Raw genomic sequence first — 23,543 nt, 5'->3', positions numbered from 1 at the left:
TCAGAGACAGATTTAGAATCTAGTTATTGACAGTGGCAGGGAGGGCTTGGACACCCCCAGGTACTAAAAGATGGGCTGATGTCTCATTCCAGTAATCCGTTTCCTTCAAGAGCTTAGACAGAGGAGGATACGCCCTCCAAGAAAACGATTCCATCTTCTTAAAGATGCCAGTGGAGCACTCAGAGGAAGGTGGGGTGGGAGAGTGAGCCAAATAAAATGGTGGATCTAGGACCAAGTCATTTGTCAGTTTTTGATGTGGTAAAGTACCAGGAGATGGTTTAACTTGTACCACATCCATTTCACTTGGGGAATATTGCCATTGGATCGTGCCCTCATGTGCATTTAATGTGCCACGAAGAACCAATAAACACTCATATTTATGAAATTCCATCTTTAAAATATTCCTGTCCTACTTTCCCATTACTAATGCTCAAAGTGTATTGCAAGTTTTAAAATACAACTAAGCAAACTATAAACAACTATTCACAAATGCTTGGGGGAAAAGCAGCAGAAGTACTGAAGCTCCATGCAGTGACAACGGGTCATGCTTTTTATTGTCTCCATGGGACAAGCCTGCACCATCACATAGTGCTATGAGAGGGATCCTGCAGGGGGGAAATGGGGGTGCTTGGGAGAGTCTTGTCAGTACTCAAACTAGGAGCCTTCATATCAGTGTGTGGCTGCCCCACACCCAGTGAGCCAGAAAGTTGAAGCAGTTTCCTAGGCAACTAGGTACCCTCAAGCCTTTGAGTTGCCCCACCTATACAGGCTGGCCATTGGACCTGCTTGAACAGGAAGAACTATAAAAGAGCTTTCTGTTGCAGCTGAGGCTTTCATGAGAACAAGGTCTTCCTGAGCACTGGTGTGTTTCTGTCAGTCCTTTGGTGCAGGCTTCAGGATTGTGCCTTGATGCTAATTCCTGTTTTGTCCTCAGCTTTGATACCTGATTAGTTCCTTGTCTTTGACCTCCTGGCTCATCTTCAATCACTGTCTGCATTTCGGCCAGGACAGATGTTTAGCAGCTGAAAGATTTGTTTTTGTGTATAGAAGAAACTAGGATATGAAGGTCATCTAGTGTAGGGAGGTTTTAGGGCCTACTGTATTCCCCAGACATTAGACCCGAAGCCAGAATTTAGACCTTTGACACTTAGCCTGCAATTATTACCGAGGAGCATGGCCTCACTGTCATTTTATGTATACCCTTTGCACCTTGACTGTGAAATCTCCCAAGTGGTTTGGAAAAGTTTGCAAAGCGAGAGCTTTGCCCTGCAAGGCAAGAAAGCTGCTGGGTGTTTCTGACCTGTGCTTACATGAATCTATAAGAAGGCACTCTTGCCAATTATACACAGCAGTGTGAGACCTCTAGAAAATGCAAATGACTTCCTCTGTACCTGATCTCTCACAGAATCAATCCATCCAAGGCACATCCTTAATCGGCTTACTTTGGGCCCTGCCTGAGGCACTACAAACCACTGGTACAGTACCTACTCACACTCCAGCAATGTAACTCGCTGCAATGTAACTAGCATGCACTAGCTACCCAGGGTAGTGCATGCCCTGCGCATAGGGGGCTGGGCAAGGTAACCGTAGGGTGGGGCAGGGCATGCCAGAATCCCAGTGCCCGAGCCACATTCCGCTCTGGCGCTCTGCAGGCCTGTGTTACTTTTTTGAGCAATGAGGAGCCTTCAGGGAGTCCACCTGCTGCCTCCCCTTCAGCTGTAGGGCGACTGAGGGAGAGGCAGTGGGCAGACGCAAGCCCCATGCTGCCCTTTTGGGCAGCGTGGAACCTGTAGACGCCTGAGCCACTGCATCACTCCCAGGAGACACACGTGGCTTAGGTGCGCTGTAGGCCCTGTGGTAAGTGCCACCACCCACCCCCCGCGCTACGCCTTTGTGACACTCACTAGCATCCATCAGAGTTACGAACTTGCACTCCAACTATGCACATGGAGGAGTCCTTGCACAGCATACCCTTTTGTACTCAGCATCTATGGCAGGGAGATTTGGATCCCGCTGGTACTCTAGGTACCTTGTTTCTGGGGGAAACCCCTCCACTCTGGTCACCAAACTCATAAGCTATGTCCACATCTGAATCCTGGTCTGCACAAGGCTAGCCTCAGGTCGGACTAGGTTCAATTCTTTGTCCCCCTTCTTACTTCCTCTGTCTCAATGTTTCTGACCAACTCATAAGGCTTGGAACTCTACAATTCCATGATTCTATTACATTGTTTCAAGCAAATATCCCCCATTTTCCAATGCATTTCTGCAACACTTTCCATATCACAAGAAGTCTGATATTCTGGTGAAGTGGGTTTCATTGCATAACCTGATACTAGCAGAATGTGATTGAATCCCACCCAAAAATAGTGACACTCTGGAAATGCCCTGTGTTGTTACTTGCCAGTACCCTAATACATCTAAGACTTCATTTGTTTTCTGTGCACCTGTAACAAATTAGTAGCTCACAATAACTTTAAAAATGACTGTGAAGTGCACATTGGATAAAATACCTGAGGACTGACTGTAAAATCTATCGTGAAGTTTAGAATTATTCCTCTAATTTTATTTTGGCCCTGCCAGTGAAATTTCAACAAATGCACTTGGAAGAAGAAATAAAGGAGTTCTATATAGCTCCATATGCTCTTCTTGCCATTGTCAGCTTTTTTACACCATTGACTTTCATGATGCTGACCTATGTGAGCTCTTGACAAATGCCAGTGATGACTGGAATGGACATCTGCAGTATCAGATCTAGAAGCTCTTACTTGTACATTCAGGTCAGAGGATTTGAGCTGTTGGCCAGAAAGTGGAAGAGGTTTAATCTTTTCCATCTGAATTCACTCAAGGTGAATCTAGGGTCTCCATTCCAATTAAAGCATTTTATTTTTAGAAATATGTTTCCCCCACAAACTTATCCATTTGTTTTATTAATAAATATGGTAAATACTGAAGATAAACACTCTTGAGTGTATGAGGGAGAAATCACAGCAAAGGAAGCAACAGAAAGATCTGGACCTACTTGCTAGGGCAGGGATAGCCAACATGGCGCCCTCCTGAGTTAGTGCAGTTATTTCCATTTTACAATAGTCTAGAATAGACTGTGTGTTTGCCCAGGCACACGATCTGTGTAACACTTTTGTTGTTGTTTAGTCGTTTAGTCATGTCCGACTCTTCGTGACCCCATGGACCAGAGCACGCCAGGCCCTCCTGTTTTCCGCTGCCTCCCGCAGTTTGGTCAGACTCATGTTTGTAGCTCTCAAAGCTGCGTAACACTAAGGATTTGTTAAAGCTGAAGTGGTTTTTTTCTTGTAGGCATGACTTTGGTCATGAAGGCTGCAGCACAATAACGCTATCAAATGCACTTGGCCTAAGGGCATTGCCCCTCAGGAGGACAGTGACTCAAATGAGATGGACACTTTTACAATGCACGTGAAGTCTGTAAGTGATGATGGGGGCCTATCTTACCTAGAATCATAGAATCATAGAATCATAGAATCATAGAGTTGGAAGAGACCACAAGGGCCATCGAGTCCAACCCCCTGCCAAGCAGGAAACACCATCAGAGTACTCCTGACATACGGTCGTCAAGCCTCTGCTTAAAGACCTCCAAAGAAGGAGACTCCACCACACTCCTTGGCAGCAAATTCCACTGTCGAACAGCTCTCACTGTCAGGAAGTTCTTCCTAATGTTAATTGGAATCTTTTTTCTTGTAGTTTGGAGCCATTGCTCCATGTCCGCTTCTCTTGAGCAGCAGAAAACAACCTTTCTCCCTCCTCTATGTGACATCCTTTTATATATTTGAAGATGGCTATCATATCACCCCTTAACCTCCTCTTCTCCAGGCTAAACATGCCCAGCTCCCTTAGCCGTTCCTCATAAGGCATCGTTTCCAGGCCTTTGACCATTTTGGTTGCCCTCCTCTGGACACGTTCCAGTTTGTCAGTATCCTTCTTGAACTGTGGTGCCCAGAACTGGACACAGTACTCCAGGTGAGGTCTGACCAGAGCAGAATACAGTGGCACTATTACTTCCCTTTATCTAGATGCTATACTCCTATTGATGCAGCCCAGAATTGAATTGGCTTTTTTAGCTGCTGCATCACACTGTTGGCTCATGTCAAGTTTATGGTCAACCAAGACTCCTAGATCCTTTTCACATGTACTGCTCTCAAGCCAGGTGTCACCCATCTTGTATTTGTGCCTCTCATTTTTTTTGCCCAAGTGCAATACTTTACATTTCTCCCTGTTAAAATTCATCTTGTTTGTTTGGGCCCAGTTCTCTAATCTGTCAAGGTCGTTTTGAAGTGTGATCCTGTCCTCTGGGGTGTTAGCCACCCCTCCCAGTTTGGTGTTTAGAACCTAAGTTAGAATTCTGTCTGATCTGTATGTTTTTGTTCATACTAATAAAAGTAGATAATGAGAACTTAAAATACATTGAACATAGTATTTGCCAGGGGCGAAACTAGGCTCCCCCCCCCCCACCTGGGTCAAAACCCAGTTTGGCAAAAAAAAAACCCATTTGTGTTTACACACACACACACACACACACACACACACACACACAGAGGCTGCAAACCTCAGTGGTTCCCTCTGGAGGCTTCACCAGCAGCAGAAAAACATGGCTAGCCCCTCTGTAGCTATGACTCTGTATTTGTTTTAAAGACAGACACAAAGTCGCTTAGTGAGTGTTCTGTCTGCATGGGGCTTAAACAAGAGTTTCCTCAACTAAAGGCCAACACGCTACTCATGCCACACTGCCTCTCTGTAGACTTAACTATGTATTTCAGTGTCCAGAGATTTAAGGGTCCCTCTTGCAGAATCACCTACCACCATGGGCCCTTTGTTAGGCAGGCAGTGATGCAATCAGGCAATTCAGACTGGATTTAAGGATCTTCCTTTCCCTCCCTCTTTATATGGTAACGTGCATTGCTTTTCTTACTTAAAATGTGATAAACTGGTCCTGCTGTGCTTGGGGGGCCCTCCTGCTCATTTTTCTGAATGGGGCTCCGGTCTTCTGCCCCACAACTCCTACCCCACAGGTACCACCCATAGGCAGAAGCTGCCTATTAAGGGCTGCTGCTTCTGCAGCAGCTATTCCCGAGAGCTTCTTTTTCTCTGTTGCAGCTCAAAACTGCCCGTTAATCCTGTGAATCACGCGGCCCCTCCCCCTTTAATCAGCTTCTCCCCCACCCCGCCCACCTCGCTTTTCCTAGCCAATGTTTGTTGTCAGCCAAGCCTGTGTTTTGGCCATGACAGCCCTGCGACTCCAGGCATGTGGGGCTGCAGGAGGCCGGGGGCGGGCGGGGGCGGGGCTTTCACCCTCCGCAGCCTCCTCTCTGACAGGGCAGATTATATGCTTCCTGCTCACTTTAGGGTAGAAAAGGAGCTGGTGACAAAGGTAATTAGCGCCCCGTTCCCTCCGCCTGCCAAGTTGCTCTCAAGTGCCGGGAAGCACCATTGCCCAAGGAGCAGATTCCCCCACGCACTGCAATAGCGACAACAAGCTGCGGGGCTCAGACAGCCTTCCACTGCCCCTTTCCCTGCACGGCTTCCAGTGGGGCTGGAGGGAAGGGTTTGTTTGTTTTTAAGTGAAGGCGAGATCATAGGCGGAAGTGTCGCGGATCCCATGCCTCTTATTTGCAAAAACGAGTCCCTCTCTCGCGCTTCCCTATCAGTCCGCAGCCTGCTTCTTTTCGGCTCTTATTTTTTCCAGACGAGGTGCAAAGAGACCCGTTTCTCTTCCTCTGTGTAGGGCTCTGGGGCAGAAGTCCAGTGAGCAGGGGGGCCCTGGGGTGCAGCCAGCCAGAATTACCACATTTCGAAGGAAGTCCAGTACTGTAATGCACACGACCGTCTAAAGCCGGCGTGGAAAACCACTAAATCCAGAGCTTCACATTTACCGTCAAGCGCCCTATTCCTAGTGAATCTTAAGCCCTCTCCGAGCGCTCTGTAAACGAGTTAACTAAACCAGTGGGAGGAGACTGCGGGGGCGAGCCCCTAAGCTCCGCCCCCCGTCGTCACTCCTCTTGCCCTCCACCGGCTGCTATTTGAAGCTGGGCGTTTCCCTGCGTCCTTTTTGGAACGTTGATTTCTTCAGGGTTCCAAAACGCGTGCTGAAATATAAAACCCCAATATATATATATATATATGGGGGTGGGGTATGGAACCCAAGCAACCAGTGAAGAAATGCCAAAGCAGCTCTCTAAACTGAGTGAATGGGCAGCCGATGAGGTTCAATGTAAGCATAAAGCGATGCGTTCTGGAAAGCCTTCACATATGCAGTGGCAGGTCTTGAACTGGCAGTGATTTTCCAAGGAAAGATCTTGCGGTCATGGTTGCTAGCTCAATGAAAGCATTTACATCAAAGCTGAATGCACAGCATTAAAGCACATTTAATGCTGCAATTCCCAGCGCTCTTAACAAACATCAACTCCCAAGATTCTTCGTGGGGGGGGGGGAAGTGCTTAAAATGTGTTTTAAGTGCGTGATGTGGGTGCAGTCTCAGTGTGCACACGGAGGGGGTGGGGTGGGTAAAGAGGCAAATTTAATGTGAAGGCTGTTAAAGAGAACTGGAAAAGGTGTAGGAAGGTATACACAAAAATAATGCAGGTTTAGAAGAAGAAGATATGAGTAGCATATAAGACTACTTAATAAAATGTGTTGTGTGAAGAAAAGAATGTATAGAGAGAATCATCTCCTTCACACAACTCATAATTTGATTAAGTTATCTCATAAGAATTCAGGGTTACCTGTGGAAATTGTCCAGCAATAGATTCAAGAAAGATTATTTATTATTTATTTATATTTATTATATTTATATACTGCCCTATACCCTGAGGTCTCAGGGCCATAAAGTACTTATGGAACAATTAAACCTATGGAATTCACACTCCTACAAGGTGTAGTGACAGCCATTAGGTTAGATGACTTTAAAATGTAATTAGACACACTCCTGCAGGATTGGTAGGTCTATCAATGACTTTTAGGCTTGATTGGGGGAGTTTAACTAAATATTGTACAAGCTGCTCAAAAGTGGGACAGATCAGCTCAGAAGGTGGTCAACTTTCTGTACAAGTTTTTTGTTCTTTTTATTTTTTTAACAGAGACTGGATACTGTAGCAGCAGTTTTACTGCATGGGGGTTTGACTAGATGACATTTGAAGTACTTCCTGGCTCTATGGGTCTATGTTCAGAGGCAAAATAGCTCTGAGAATCAATTGCTGGGGTTGCAAAATTATGACTGTAGACTTCATGCACTGTGTGTGGGCTAAGCAAAAGCTTCTGGGTGTCTACTATTTGAGGCAGGTTACTAGAGTAGATCCATTTTCACCAATCTGATGTCCTCCTGCTGTTTTGGGCTACAACTTCCATCAGTTCCACTCAGCACAGCTGAGCTGATGGGAATTGTAGTCCAAAACATCTGGAAAGCACCATATTGGCAAAGCGTAGGCTGGAAGGAGCCTGATCAGTATTGCTCTTCTTTTGTTTTAGTTCACACTGAGCCTCATTCCAAGCTTAGGAAGTATGATTTTAGAAAGGTATGCCCCAGGGGCGCCGACTTATAAAAAATATTGGGGGGGGCGGGGGCCCATACCGACTTATAAAAAATATTAGGGGGGGCCCAAGACCTCCAAACCGCTGCTGCTGGGGGAACGAAAGGGGCGAGCCCCGGGCTGCCCCGACCTTAAGTGAACCTGTGAGGGCCCGCCCTTTGCGGCAGCCGATTGGCTGCCGCCGTGGGCGGTGAATATTAATGAGCTAGGGGGAATCCCCGCTTTTGGCGGGGCTGACGCCAGCCCCGCGAGATTGTTGATGGGTCGAGAGCCCGCAACCCCACCCCCTCTCTAGATCGGGAGTGGCTTTGTTTTAACTCATTGCTGAATGTATTTTAAAAGGTAACTATCGTCAAACAAGGAAAATAAAAAATACCAACATAATTTTGTGATTTTACAAAGCATAATATAACTAATAATTTTCTTAAATTATTGGGGGGGGCAGAGCCCCCCCAAACGAATTTTTGAGGGGGCTCGGGCCCCCTCAGGCCCCATGGAGTCGGCGCCTATGGTATGCCCTGACACAGGCTGAAAAACGCAGCACTGGCCGACAAGCAAGGAATAAAGTACTGGAAAGAAACCAGTTACTTTGGCTATTTTGGTTGCCTGTTCTGTTCTATCTCCAGACATTGTCAACACATCCCATAAGATCTGACCTTGTCTTTGCAAACAGCTACAGCTGGACTCTTTCTCAATGAGTTTGTATCTTCAATTTGCAGCAGAAAGGTGGACATGTTTCCTTTCTCATGGCCTAGCCTAGCTCTGCTCGGTTAAATTGTGAATGGCTGGCGTTGCTGTCCCATAATCCTGCTGCTTAGGGATAGCTGCTCTGCCTCCTGCTGAAACTGGCACATTTATCATTCTAGAAGGGGAAGCAGCACCTGGAAGTGTTGTGGCATAAACAGGAGGGAAAGCTGGAAGGGAGAAAAGGAGGTGGCTTGACGGACTGGTGGGAATGGGGCAACAGGCCTGATGTGTCTATAACTCTCCTTTTTGCTTGCCAAAGAGGCATTCTGCTACTGATGTCTTAAGGCAATCTTTTTGTGGACAATTGGAGCCCCTGAAGTCCTGAACGCATGTTAATGATAGTGTGTGCTGATCTTTATATGTGAACGCAGCTGGGTGTATTTTGCTTCCCTTTGTCTAAGCAAACAAGGAAACTGTTATGAGAAATACAGTACTTCTAACAGCGTGTTGCAAACACTCCTACTTTCATAAGAGGCATATGGCTGATAGTCTTTCTTCTGACTAAACTGTGGAGCCACAGCCTCTTCTCTCTCTCTCTCTCTCTCTCTCTCTCTTTCTGTGGCTTTCGACATAGCTGCTGCTTTAAGGGCTCTTCAAATCACAGGCCAAAGAAGATGACATATGAGAGCTGTAGCTGTACCTTTCTGAACACAAATTGCCAACTTGGTGGTCTTGGGGCAGTTTCAGACCCTAGGTCAGGTTTCTTATTATTATTTAAAAAAATGGTTCCAATTCAGACTGGGCTTCTTGCACTGACAACTTGTATAGGAAGAAAGCTCCCATTAAAATGAATGGGAAGCTTCCCCCCCCCCCCCCCGTGCAAATTGCTAGTGCCAGGTGGGGCGGGCCAGCAACCCAAATCATGATTACCAGCAAGGCAAAGTCCCCCATACCCATGCTAGGGTCTCTGTAGTGCCCCTTCCAATGCTCATAATTTGCTCATACTGGAGGTTTCTGCGATTGAAGGGCTCAAGGTGCCACTTTTTAAAAAGTAATTGCGTTTTTTAAATGACCAGGTGGCTCTCCTATGTCACAACTGTCTTCATCCTGCCCCTTTGCATTGATTAGAAGTCCTTCACTACACACACATGTCCTTTTCTGCTCTCCCCTTTGTAGGATATTGAAAATCATTTGGACCATCCAGAGGGAAATATTGCTAATGTGAACATATTAATTTATTTAAATTCATGCCAACTGAAAATGAAATGATTGCTTTATTTTGCAGCCCAGCCTCAATATGCTCACCTGCTAGGAAAACATATTTAATCCAATATTGCCATAATAAGAGCTGGTGCCAAATGTTTCCATCACTGGGAATGGAGGAGAGAGTGCACTGGCAGCAGCACCCCTAGACTCTTCTGTTTTCCCTGCATGGGCCAGCTCAGAATGGATTTCCCATAGACATTTCCAGCAAGAATTTAAGGTCTTGGATATTCCATTTAAATCAGTAGGAAGACATTTTAAACCAGGAAGGTTGCAAGTTCAGTGCATACTTGTTCGTTTGTTTGATTTTAGGCCAGTTTGAGTCTGATATGCTACTGTAAGGAGGAATGAAAAAGAACCCATTAGAGATGGCCATTTCTTCTGACCGTGAGTGGTAAGTTTTTGTTTCTTTCTAATTTAACTTGCATTTCCTCCATTATCTCAAAAAGGCACCTCTGTTGAGGTTTCAGCCATCTGCACATTTATTTACAGTTAATTGATTAATTAAATCAATTAATTGGCTAAATTAATTAAAGCAGTCTTTTAATTGGCTGTCAGGCCTTATACACATAAGTCTAATATTCATTTTATCCTTAGTCATCTATCTGCACTTCTACTTTCCCAAATCTCTTACAAATATGCCTGGCCTTTCCAGTCATATTGCTCACACAGGGACAACATCCGCTGGGTAAGTGCAAAGTGCTATGTTGGAATAAAAGCTCCGACATCTCCCAGTTTTCATGCTTCAAGCTCTGCCCTGTCTAGAGGTTATTCATTCAAAGAAAACGATTTTTCGGGAAACCTACTTTTCATAATATCCACAGCAACATTGCCCCACCCCCACCAAAATTGGTGTTGGGAACTCAGCTCTCTCTAACAGAGCTGTGACAACATCATGATGAAAACACAACTTTGTAGGGAGCTAAAGAAGGAGAGGGGAAGACACCCAAAGTGCAGCCTTGTCTCCCAAGAAGGACCATGCCTTCTTCTCTCTGCTAGTGGCAATGTATTAGTGAGACAGTCCAGAGGCTGGTACAGCAAAGAGAGAACATCTTATTCACCATGGAAAGGATGTGCAAAATGGCAGTGCATTTGGGTGATTGTTTGAAGGAGGACTTAGGAAGGAGGACTTCAGGGTGGCTTTTGTGGGATGGGTGCTTCTCAAGCATGCAAATGTTTCATGCCAGGGGTTGGACCATGGCATGGTGGGTGGGAAGCAGTCCTGCAAACCGAGCAACAGAGCTGGAGAAGATGGGTATGCTTGACTCTGCCCGAACATGATATTTCGTGACCTTTGATCTGTTGAGTTCCTGAGCATACAGCATGGTGCGTGACATGCTGAAGCCGGGAGATGTACATGGCTCAAACTGGCTCAGTTTTCAACACAGTAATACACAAACCTGGGTCCAGCCTTTTCAATATAATCAAGTCAGGTCAAGAGAGGCTGGTGCTCAAAATCAATGGAAGAATAGTGAACGCATAATAAAGGCAATGGCGTCCAGTGGCTGTCTTGAGTCCTGCCTCTTTTGAATTAGACTCAATAGTAAACAAAGGAAATGGTGAACCACAGCAGGTAGAAAAATGCAACTTGGAATCATAATTTCTTCACTGTCAAACTTTCCTTTTCTACTCTAGGGCACTGTTGTAAAGGAAACCCCTGGGGAAACAGGTTAAATAAATTGGTGGGTTTTATAATGTCCCCCAAACTCTCCTACTTGGTGGGAAGCAGCAGTGGCAGCCGCTTGCAGTATTGGTGTGTCTGACCAAGCACTAGGAGCAATCTAAACGCTCCCCCTGCTGGACATTTTGGGGAAGTTCTCAAGGAGTCATGGACATTTGAATCAATCCTTTCAAGTGATCCTGGCTGTTCGCAGAACAGTAATTTCTTGGATATTTACACTCCGACTGAAAATCTGAAACCTGTGGATGTGTTTTGCAGTGAATGAGCAAATCCAGCACCATCATCAGATTCAGTTGTAATAGAAGGGGAATGTAATGTAGTGCCCCAAAACAACCAAATTGTTCTTTAGAAGGACTGTGTGAACTCGACAACTCCAAGTGCAGAATTTCTGGTACTGGGCACGGAATTTATCATCTTGAGAATGTGTCAACTTCAGCTGTTATAATAAAGCCCACATGGCTGGAAAACAGCATAGCAACAATGGCAGCCACGCCCATAGTGTGTGTGTCCACTTCCTAAGCAGTTCACGACATTGTGTGCGAACAACGTCCTCATGGTATCGCTCAGAGAAGAAGCCAGTCAGCCCATGGCAATGATGTGGGTGCCATAATGATGTCACAGAACTCAGCCCAGGCCCTTTCCCACACACAATAAACAAGCACCCTGCCAAGCAGGACCCAGAGTGCCTCATTGGTTCAAGGTTTCTGTGTCTTATTTGTTAGGAGGGCAGCAACAGATAAGTTGACAGTAGGAAGGAGAAGCTGGTGTGGTCTGAAGAGGTTGTGCCTGCTGATGGGACTTTTACCCTCACCTAATTATCAGGTGGGCTTTGGATGTCTGCATATGTTTGGCTATATAGATTGCTGGATCTCTCCTTACATACGCAATAGGGGTGGGGGGTTTGGGGGAGGGTGAATATCAGTGCAAATATACTAAGAGAAAAAACAAGAAGGGTTGGTAGATATGGTGTGGGCCAGGGCAAGGTAGAGATCCTGAAAACTGAGATGTATGGAGAGTAGCATCTTTGGATCACCTTGCGGCCATTGCTGAATTCTGCATTCAGGACATCTGCCCTGGAGAAACCCTTTGAATTTCTCCTGGAAATGGAGGATTACCGTAATGACACGGGCCATCCACTCTCTTCCACTGCTGAGTCAGCCGGCAAAGCAGGGAGGGCTACGCAATGCACACCGTGCAGACTGCAGCAAGATGTGACATGGCTCTGTATCTCCCTGCAGTAGCTCCTGCGGGCAGTTTTCATGAGCAGCTTAGACCCAGGACGCTCTCTGGGCCTGCAGGAGAAATTCAAAGAGTGCCACTCTGCAAGCAGGCTGCTGGAGAGACGGATGCCACAGAGATAAGAAGGGGGAGGGAATCTATCTTAAAAAACCCCCACATTTCAATGGACTCTGTTGGCAATGGGCAGTTTCCAACGCCCTTGTTTTGTTAGCACAACGTAATTACACACACCCGTTCCTCTCTTCCACCTTCCCCAAATCTGCTCCTGAGGGTTGGGGGAATCCTTGTGCTCGTGGAAAAAGAGACATACTGCTACTTTGGATGAACACTCTAGAATTTGGACCATCAGTGATCGTCTGAGCCAGCAAACCTCTGGGATGACCTAGTAGAACAGATGACACTTCCTGGAATGATAAGGTAGAAGGGCAGCAGGTGTAAGAAAGCATAATGGAAAGTCTACACTAATATCTCCGTAGATTGTCACAGTGTTTTTTGCGTGCCCAGGTGGAGACCTCTAACCCCAAGAGCCACCCGGAAGAAATGAAAAACTCATGACAACGTGTTATGGGATTAAATTGGCCACAACTTTATTTAAACTTTCAGATGTAGGAAGACCTTGGGTTAGGCATTGGGTGTGTATCTCTCCCAGTCCCAGCTGGGGATCTGGAGCACATCAGGGTAATCAGGTCTGTCTGAGAAGTGGGCTGGCTCTGGAAGACATTTGTTTACACAGTGTCCACTGCCATTTCACCGCAACACTGACAACCTTTCAGCGTATGACCAGTGACTCCCCTCCGACTCAGCCCCTTTAATGGGGAACCCTGGGATCGTTGCCCTGGGGGGGTGCATCACCGCTTCAACCCCCCCCCCCCATTTAGAGAAGATAGACTAAAGGATTCCGCCCAAGGCCTAAAACTGCCAAAGTTGTGACATTTGCTACGGGGAAGGCGAAACTTGCCAATGCAGGGAATTTCCTTCCTGGTCCCTTAACAGCAACCATCTTAAGACCGTAGCAGCTCCCGAATACCTGTAAAAGAAGTTAACCTGTAATAAAAGAGCATTAAACAAAGGCAGGGTAGGGAGGGTGAAGCTCTGGAGCTGACTGTGCGCTCTCAGGTAGGCTCTGCCCCTTTTAACTACACAAAGAACTCCACTTCCCAGTTCTGGCGGCGGGGGGGGGGGGAGAGCAGGCGGGGGGGCTCTCAGGGATGGGGTGCTGTGCAAAGGGAGCCCTCCGGTTGATGGGAGAGTGGTCAATTCCACCCCCTAAAGTAGAGTGGAGGCCACCTCAGGCTTGGGGGCCAAATGTGTCCATCCAAGTTTTTCTAGCTCCATATAACTCCCCCCCGCCCCTGCTCAGCTGTGCTTTACACCCTTGTTGAGTTTGCTTGGCTAGAATGTGTCCTTGAACTCTAATAATGCCTCTTGGTTGCCTCTTGGGTGGAAGCTAGAGAGGGGTGTGGGTGAGTGTGTACAGAAACTAGCCTACTCTTCAAAGGTAATATTCATATTATTGCTGCAATGAATGTGCATATTCATTGCTCCAACTGTCCACCTCCAGCATGCAGTCCCCAGAAGGTTGCCCAGATGGGCTTGTGACTCTGGGGATGAAAATAGCCTCCCACCCTGGTCCTAATGAGCGGATGCCTTCAGAAAATGGTGTTTCGAAGCCCTGCTGCCCTCAGTAGCCCCTCAGTAAGATAGTCTTCCCTTCCTTTCACTGTCCCTGGTTCTTGGTAGATGCCAGCCTGAACCAGATCTGTCAATTTCACATAATTAATTTGAGAATTAGATTGCCAAGGCTGGCGGGGGAGGGGAGAGAATGGGCCATTTGCAACCCTGAGGATCAAGGCCATTTTGACTGTTTCACCCCTCAGATGCATCCTTAGCGTGACAAGCAGCCCTGGCCCCCACAGGCTCTAGCAGTGCCCAAGGCATGATTTCAGCCTTCTTGCTCATTCCGCACAGAGCCCTTCCTTGCTCCCTGCTCTCCTGGTGACCTGAGGAAGATGAGGCCTGGAGCAGCCCCTTCTTTTATTCTGATTCATCTCCATATTCATGCTTTTGCCCTTAAGTCTGCATTTTTTAAATCCATCTGATTAATGAGAGCAGATATTCAGCATTTGATTTGATTACCCTCTGTTGAGTCCCATAGCATCTGACATCAAGAGACACCCCTGGCACGACCCATTTCCATAATGGGTGCTTCTGTCTGCCTGCACTTCCCACTCTGCCCTTGGCTTCAGGAAAGGAGTCTGATGTGAGGGATCAGTTGTCCTGGATGTACCCTGTGAAAGCAAAAGGGGAAGGCATGCTGTAAATCTGGTCTCCTTATTGTTGTACAGTGTGTGAGATAATCCCATATGACATGAGACACATGGAGCATGAAAGAATGAGGACAACTTCCTTCAATGCCCAAATTGCCCAATTACATTGTGACAGATCAGCGGGGGAAAGGGAGGAGACTTTCCCTACTGGCAGACCTCTTCTATTTTTGCAAATGTTTCCTTAAAAAAGAATCACAATGCATTGTCACCACTGCCTAAACCTACCTGGGGGGGGGGGGGGAATCCCCAGCTGCATGGGGTATTTCTAAGCCCTACCGAAGTGGACCCTTCCCTCCCAGCCCAGCTCTAGGAAAATATTAAAAAGGTGCTTTTGATTTATTTCACCAAAGCCCATGGCATAAACATAAAACCTTACAGGAACTTTAAACCCATCCTTAGAACATAAAGGGGCAGGTTTAATCGTTCTGTGTGCACTCTTAGAACACGGGAAAGATATTAGTGAGAAATTTTGTTTTAAACCCAGGAAGGCAAATATCCCAAGTATTAAAGAAGAAGAACTTTGTTTGGTAAAAGGGAGAAAAAGAGGAAAAATAGAAAAGGCAACTATCACACACACATACTTGCAAATGAAAATTTTAAAGTCTTCCTAACGTAATTAGCAGCATGCTACCTGCTTGAACAGAGTCCTGGATTTCAAAGCATGTGCAGAGATTACTGCAGATTTCTTAGCGAAGGCATATTTGGTCACTTGGTGGGATGGTTCCAAAATACAAAGATTACAGATGAATTCTAACATTTTTTGTGAATCTGAGACAAGTAAAAGCTATCCTCTTTGTGGAGATGGACTGTTGCTTGCTCTGTCTGTGATGCTGATGGTCTATGTGGTCAAACAGAAATGTATTTAGAGTCTAGATCTACCTTTCTTCAGATAATGATGCTTCAGATGTTGAGAGGAAGAATGGAATCAAAGTAGCATCCCAAAGAGAAAATGTTGCAGTAACGGGGACTTCAATTACCCTGACATAGACTTGTGACATATGTGCATCGCTTATGACAAAGAGGTAAATTTTCCTAGATGTCCTCCAATACTGTGCTCTAGAACAGCCAAATGGAACGGCCTCCCTGGATTTAACCTCAAGTGGCATCCAGGACCTCGTGCGAGATGCAAGGGTTGTTGAATCAACTGGGTGAAATGACCACGGTGCTATTAAATTAAAAATACATGTAGACAGCCACTTGCCAAGAAAATCCAACATGGTCACATTGGATTTCAGAAGAGGAAACTTCCCCCCAAACAAGAAGATTGGTAAAAAGGAAGTTCAAAGGTGAAGTCAAAAGAGCAGGGCGTGTATATATATATGTGTGTGTGTGTGTGTTTTAAATAAATAAAAATAAAAAGTGTCTTCCATCAGGTCTGTTACAAGCTGATTAGCATTTTGCTACAGAAACCTCCGTTTTAGTTGGCAAATATCATTTTTAGAGGCATAGAGCTACCTGTCTCGAGTGGGTGAACCCAGTGGATGCAAGGGGGACAGATCCCTTTTCTTGTTGGCACTGTGCTGCATGTTGCCACTGTGTGAAGGGTCTGCCTCCATTTTTAAGAATATAACTACCAAACCAGCTGGTAGAGATAATATCTGAGAGAGAGAGAGACCGTCAGGCCAGTGCTGGCTCTTGCAACCCCAATTGCCCTGCCATGTGTAATCTGATAGGTGGTGCAGAGAGACCAACAGACCTGCGAGCTGCAATTGACTTATGGCCGCAGGCATCTCTATAAACAGCTTCCATCTCTTCCCCAAAATAACCCCACGTGAATTGCGTCACAAGGCTAAGGTTTCTGGCTGCTTGCAGGGAGACATTAAGTCAATGCATGGAGTCTGATTTTCAGTCACAGTTGGGCGGCAAGCGGGGGGGGGGGAGGCTGGAACTGTGCGTACAAAAACCACTTCTGCTGGTAGCAGCAATTTTGTTCCCGTTGGCACAAGCTGATTAAAAAACTCCAAAATCTGAAAGTTGAACAATTAGTGCCGCCAGGGCTGAGCTCAGTTACATTTCAGAACTTTGCTCCGACGTGCCAGGAAAATCAAGCACTCTGTCGTGCAAGGACATGCAGGTGGCTGTGGCTCTGTAGCCTGCCAGGTGACCTTCATTCATGGGCAGGGCCGCTCCATTATGGCTTGTCCCTTTCTGCTCAGTGATACCCAGTTGCCCCTTTGAGAGAATCTAGGGGAAGATCAAACCGCAAGAGTCAGAGCACGACCAGGTGCCCAGCTGCATCACTCAGCCATTTGCACAATTTTACTCCCATTCCTTGGTGATGGAGAGCAGACGAAGGCAGTGAGATACTACAAGTTCCATCCACATTGTTAAGCGAGTTCCATGGTGGAGCCAGGTTGGTCAAGTGGACGAGCCTGGCAGGTCTGGAGGCAGAGCTTGGGAGATCCTGGTGGGTCAGGAGGCAGAGCCCACAGAAAATGCTCAGTTCATCTGGTGTACTGCACGTGCTTACATGTCCCTTTGCTGCCAACTAACACAATCCACACATATTGCACCTCGCTCCCTGATCAAAACTATCCAAATATTGCTTGTGCCTAGGATTAGGAGAGAAGTTTGGCTCAGTTTGCATTTGAAGGTGAACTTATTCAATATATGCTTTCTGAAACAATATGCAACTGTCCCTCAAAATTTGCATTTCTCTGAATTTTGCAGTGCACCTTTCCAACCAAGCAATGTGTCCATTTACTAGCATAAAATGTGCCTTAGAAATGCATATGTTGGTAAAAATAATATACCCCAAAATTAATTACGTTCTGGAAAATTGCTTGCAAAAATTTGTATGTTAGGCAAAGTTGCATACAAATATATGTATATTAGGAGAAATTCACCCTAAAATGCTGATGAATTTGCATGAGGAATTTAAAAATCACCATCATCAAACTGATGTGGAAATGTGGAGAACCAAATTTAAGATTGGAAAAATGAGAAATTGAGAGAAACTGAAATGAACAGATTCACCCATCCTTACATGTGTCACTGTCAGAAAGCAAGCAATTGCCTATGAACAGAGCAGGAACATCCTGAAAAGAAGACTAAAGTTTGTGTCACACATGCTATGTCTTATATGTTCAAGGAATAAAGGGTATGTCCTGCTTTTCTTGTGCTATAGCTTAAGGTTGCCCCTCCAGACAGCAACAGTGCATCAAAGCTGGGGAAGTAGCGCAGAAGAACTAATAAAGCAGAATGATGTGTAGATGCTCCAACGTAAATCTACCACTAATGAAGTTTTATTGCACCAGTGGCATGTTGCAGTCTGCAGGAGCCCCTTCTGTTCCAACCCGTTTGTCGTGATGTGTCATCCTCCGATTGGCTGTTGTTCTGTGAGTTTTTGTTTACAAGCCAACCAGACTGACATAGAGCTGCAAGGGAAAGAGGCAGCTGGGAGCAAACAGGTGGCAGAAGCAGCAACACTTCCATTGATTATAGCATCTTTGGCTATAAAGCGATGTATCAGCAGCGGAAAGTTCCTTGAGCAACTAACAGGGGAGTCCTAACCAAGAAAGAGCATCTGCCACCACTTCCCAAGCCCCCGTCTTCTCTCACCAGCCAGGGCAAAATAAGGGGAGGCAGCCCACTTTTTGCTACACCAGTCCCAGGCTTGCATTCTAAGGGGCTCGAGGATTGAATACCCCACCCCATCCCATTTGGGGACTTCCTGCTTCCTATTGCTGGGAGAAGAACTTCTAATAGTAGCTGCCAACCTGCCTGGGTGCAGCTGGGACCTCTTCCATAGTAGAGCCCACTCCCTCCAGTAATGGTCCTTTCAATTGGTGGGGGCTGGCAGAGAAGCAACATCGTGCCATCCTAACTCCTCCACCAACACAGCAGTAGGATTGTGCTCTAAAGGGTGAAAGCAAGTAGCACCTGAGCATGTTCCAAAATGGAAGTGTTTCGAGGGGAGTGTCCTGAGAATCTGGCCCCATTTGTCTCCCTGGGCCTGAGATTCCCATTTCCTCTGCTAGACATAATGTAGCATTTCCTGCCAGAACCAAGTTTTGAGAACAAATGGAGGCCGCTCTACTGATCACTCTTGCTTAAAAGAGTGTCAAGTACACTGCAGAACAAGTTTAATTTATATCCTATAGTTTCTAAATGTGTCAGATAAGCCAGATGAAGATGTCTGAATGTGTCAGTTGAGGGAATTAGCAGGCCCAAGGCGCTATTACCCTGTGAGGCAGGAAATAGTGGGCAATATTACCCAATTCCTGCCTGAGTTGGCACATCCAGTCATCTTTATTTTTTTTTTTTTAATTTCACATGTTTAATAGCAGTTCTTTTTTTATATATATATAATTTTTATTAATTTTCCAATAAAAACAAATTTATAACACAATTAAACATTAAGAATTCATCACACATCTTTTTTCTTTTAGACTTCCATCAACATGTCTGATAATTTTCCGTAGTTATTACATATCTTCACATTTCTTCATTTATATTGCACTATGTATATCTTATCTTACCATATTATTTAAACAATATTTCTACCAAACCTTCTTACAGAGCTTCTTGGAAACTTACAAACGTTATATCATTATCACAAATATTTTTAATATATTCTGTAAATTTATTCCAGTCCTCAGTGAATCTTTGGTCCCGTCAGTTGCGAATCCTCCCTGTTAATCTGTCCAGTTCTGCATAATCCAGTAATTTCGTTCTCCATTCTTCAATCGTGGGCATTTCTTCTTGTTTCCATTTCTGGGCCACCAGAGTTCTAGCTGCTGTTACTGCATACAAAAATACTTTCTGATCCTTCCTTTTTATCTCACCACCTAAAATTCCTAATAGGAATGCTTCTGGTTTTTTAAGAAATGTATATTTCAATATTTTCTTTATCTCATTATATATCATTTCCCAGAAGCACTTCATTTTTTTACATTCCCACCACATATGATAAAATGTCCCTTCTTTCTCCTTACATTTCCAACATTTATTACTCACCTTATACATCTTACTTAATTTGGCTGGTGTTATATACCATCGATATATCATTTTCATAACATTTTCTTTAATTGTGGTGCATGCTGTAAATCTCATCCCTTCCTTCCATAATTTTATCCAATCATCAAATTGAATGTTATGTCCAAAATCTTTAGCCCATTGAATCATAACTGATTTAACCTCTTCATCCTTCAAATGCCATTCTAATAATAATTTATACATCATAGATAATTTTTTAACTTCATTATTCAATACTTCTCGTTGAAACCTAGATTCTTTTCCAAAATAGCCTCTTTCTGCGACCTCTTTTCTAAACATTTCATTAATCTGAAAGTAATGCAGCCAATCATTTACATGTTCTTTCACTTCTTCATATGGTTTCATTTTCCACACTTCCTTCTTTCTCGATTAAACTCCCATATGTTATCCACCTCCTAGTCATATTGATCTTTTTAACACTCATCACCTCTAATGGTGATAGCCAATGTGGGATTTTTGGTTCCAATAGGTTTTTATACCTACCCCATACCTCGATCAGAGATCCTCTATTAATATGATTTTCAAAACTTTTATGCACTCGTTTCTTTTCGTACCATAAATACGCGTGCCAACCGAATCTATTATCATATCCTTCCAAATCTAACAAATCTGTCATCTTTATCTGGCTTAATGAACTGCAGTGCAGGCAGCGTCTCAAGGAAGAGCGCTGAAGACATCTCCCTGTCCTGCTTTGCCCTGTGCGTAACAACAGATATTGCACACACAAGGAAAAATCAATACCAAATCTTAAAAGCAGCAGCAGCAAGTTTCTTTTTATAGAACACTGTCCCATTTGCAGTCTTCTTTTGTCCTGACCTAAAGCATCTTGTCTCCAGTTAAATTTCAAAGAGGACTGTTTGGACTAATACTTTTTAAAAGCAGAGGAGAAATGCAGAAATGGTAAAAGCAGCTGGTGGTCTGTGGTGGGTGTGTGCGTGTGCACGCACGCGCACACACACGTGTGCACTGGTGAGCACTGGGATATTTCATGGGCGACATGGATCCCCACTCAGTAAAATCTCTGCAAAATGAGGGCTACCCCACCTACCAGGAGATGATGCAAGATAAATCATACCTAGAGTGAAGGAGAGACTCTCCTTCCATTGTTTGTCTCTTTTAGGCTGCAACTGTATACCCACTTAGCAGGAAGCGAGTTCCTTTGAATTCAACAAAATGTACTTTTTGTAGACCTGTGTAGGACTGCGCTTTTAGGCATTTCATTTGCCCTGCTCTGCCCTTTTAGATTAGATTAGATAAATTTATTGTCATTGTCCGTATATACACAGTATACACAACAACGAAAATCAAACACCCAAGACCGGATTCACATACACATTTGCACGTATCTCCAACACTCTCATCCTATTCAGACATAATCTATTAAAACATACATAATCCAGAATATAACACAACCTATTAGAAGCATAGCATAACCTAAAACCTATCTCATTCCTTACTATTCACTGCTTGCTATTTCTTACAACTGGCCCTGAGATCATTATTTAGTGCAATCAGAGCCCTTTCCCAACTCCTAAGGAAAATTAGGATGCATATGCACCATTCATTTAAAGCACACACACCCAAATAATCCTGAGAACTGCAGTTTGTTATGGGTGCTGGGAATTGTAGCTATGTGAATGGGTAAACTACGGTTCCTAGGATTTTTTAATTTCATTTTTGGGGGGAGGGGTGTGCTTTAAATAGGTGGTGTGTATACACAGCCTAAGTATGTAGGAAGAGAGATAAGGAGATATAAACAAGAAAGGGAGAAAGGCAGCCAGAAGCTTCTCTTTCAGGATGTGTGACTTGTGCCTCCTCCAGCATGGCTTCGCAGGCAGAATAGTCAAGAGGCTGTGCTGCTCACCCACGGTGGGGCTGCCCTCATGGGTGAATTCCTCTAGCCTGGATCTTAGTCACTGAATGTCACCACCCTCCAGAAGTCTGAAGGTTGATTTACTGAGATAAGTAGGATTATAACTCTACAGTGATTGCTTTGAGAGATCTGGACCTGGTGTCATTTCACAATGGATGATTAAGAACACCTTTAAACACTGTGGACATTGTTACTGCATGGTAGCAGATGAAAACAGAGCCAGTTTTGAATTCCATTTGTATTATGAACATGGGAAGAAGGCGGGGAGATGGCAGTTTAAGCACAAGTCAAAGGGCTTCTACTGGTAAACCCCAGCAGAAGTCACAAGGGGGCAGCAACAGCAGAGAAACAGATTAAGATTGGTGGCAGGCAGCTGACTGTAAGAGAAATCTCCCACCTAGAGATATATTACAGGGAAAGCCTATCTATTCAGAAGCAAGTCAATGGGGTTTGCTCCCAGGTAAATGGGGTTAGGATTGTACAGTTAGTAAGACTCCTTAGCAAAAGGACGCAAGGGAAAGCATCAAAAGCCTACTGAATCTTCCTCTTGAGGATACTATGAAGCATCACAGGGAGGGAGAAAAGTTCAAGTCAAAAGCTTCATAAGATAACATCAGTCACAGTAGCTTGGGTAATATGATGATGATGATGATGATGATGATGATGATGATGATGATGATGATGATGATTATGCTGCTGTACAAGATTGACCAAACTGGAAGCTTCTGACAAAATGTGAATATGTTCACACTTTCATTTCTTTGAATCAAAAAGTAGAGACAGCATAAAATATTTTGTATGTGGCTTTGGCTCTCCTTTAAAGTGGAAATGTGAATTTCTCATTTTCAATAAAATGTAACACACACACACACCCTCCCTGCTTCACCTTCAGCTCTCAATGAAAATTGAGGTTTACTAGAAATGTTTAAATACAAGAACACTTTTTAAAGCAGCACAGCGACAACAACATCATCAAGCCTGCCATTCTTTCCCCAGTGCTTGACCACCATAAATGCACAACTTCTGTTCTTTGTCGGACAGGCAGAGGTTCCAATCTCTATTGGGTAATTTGAGGGAAATGTCCTCATGAACTGTGGATGAAAAGTAAAATAAAGCACTAGTGTAAACAAGCCAGCATTATTAGGCCACTAAAAGCCAACAGCTGAACTAGCATTGGTGTTAATTGTATCATCTGTTACCCAAATACTTATTTATTCATTATTTAGAGCATTTCTTTTTCCTGAAAAGACTCCCAGAGAGGGACTCGAAAAATTAATAATAAGACAGTCCCTGCCTTCAGGTTGCCCACCTTTGCTTTACAACTTCAAAAATATCGAGGGCATGTACAGGTTTGCCCAAAATGGACTGGAGAACTAACCTCTGAGGCTTCGCAGGCTTAATTAGACCCGTGGACTGTAGGTTCCCCATCACTGCTGTAAATCCTACAAAGAAAGCGTCTCATCAGCCACATAGCTACAGGGAACCTAATTATTAGAGCTGGGGGATTATGTATTTTCACACACACAATAAACCTTTGTGGCCTTCCTGTTCCGTACCCTTCCCTTGAAATCATTTTGTGCCACCAGCCAATTTCTCTGCCACCTGCTGATGTCCGGTAAGAAGAAAAATGTGATTTATTCTGCCAAAAATAAGCTGACATGGGGCTCCTGAGCTTTCTAGCTGGGAAGATGAAGAAGCCTGATGGGGAAAGTAACCACAGAGTTGGTGTGTGTGTGTGTGTGTGTGCATGTGTGCATGTGCGCGCGCACAGAAGACATGATCAAATTACTGGCAGATATGATCTGAAGTAAAACTGGCAGTTGGAGTGTTTCGGAGAGTGAGTCAGTCAGTGTCACTGGTAATGTGGCCCCAGTGGCCAGGCAAGAGCTATTTCAATGTGCTTTTGCTTCAGCTCCAGTTTC

At 44.7% G+C, this 23,543-nt stretch overlaps 2 long non-coding RNA genes across 2 annotated transcripts in view; both read left to right on the top strand.

The window, feature by feature from the left end:
* Positions 1 to 9,618, top strand: part of LOC309328106 — a 49,732-nt gene extending 40,114 nt beyond the window's left edge. Inside the window, exon 3 of the long non-coding RNA XR_014150705.1 lies at positions 9,526 to 9,618. This is a non-coding gene — a long non-coding RNA (uncharacterized lncRNA). The remainder of the gene's footprint in view (positions 1 to 9,525) is intronic.
* Positions 9,619 to 9,644: 26 nt separating this feature from the next.
* The window catches only part of LOC309328102, a 38,220-nt gene continuing 24,321 nt past the window's right edge, over positions 9,645 to 23,543 (top strand). The window contains exons 1-2 of the long non-coding RNA XR_014150704.1: positions 9,645 to 9,723; positions 9,816 to 9,897. This is a non-coding gene — a long non-coding RNA (uncharacterized lncRNA). The remainder of the gene's footprint in view (positions 9,724 to 9,815; positions 9,898 to 23,543) is intronic.

Source organism: Podarcis erhardii (assembly GCF_964252035.2).
Source record: "Podarcis erhardii genome assembly, chromosome: 1".
Taxonomy (NCBI): domain Eukaryota; kingdom Metazoa; phylum Chordata; class Lepidosauria; order Squamata; family Lacertidae; genus Podarcis; species Podarcis erhardii.
The sequence above is the reverse complement of the archived record's forward strand: the minus strand, read 5'-3'. Positions and strand labels throughout refer to the sequence as shown.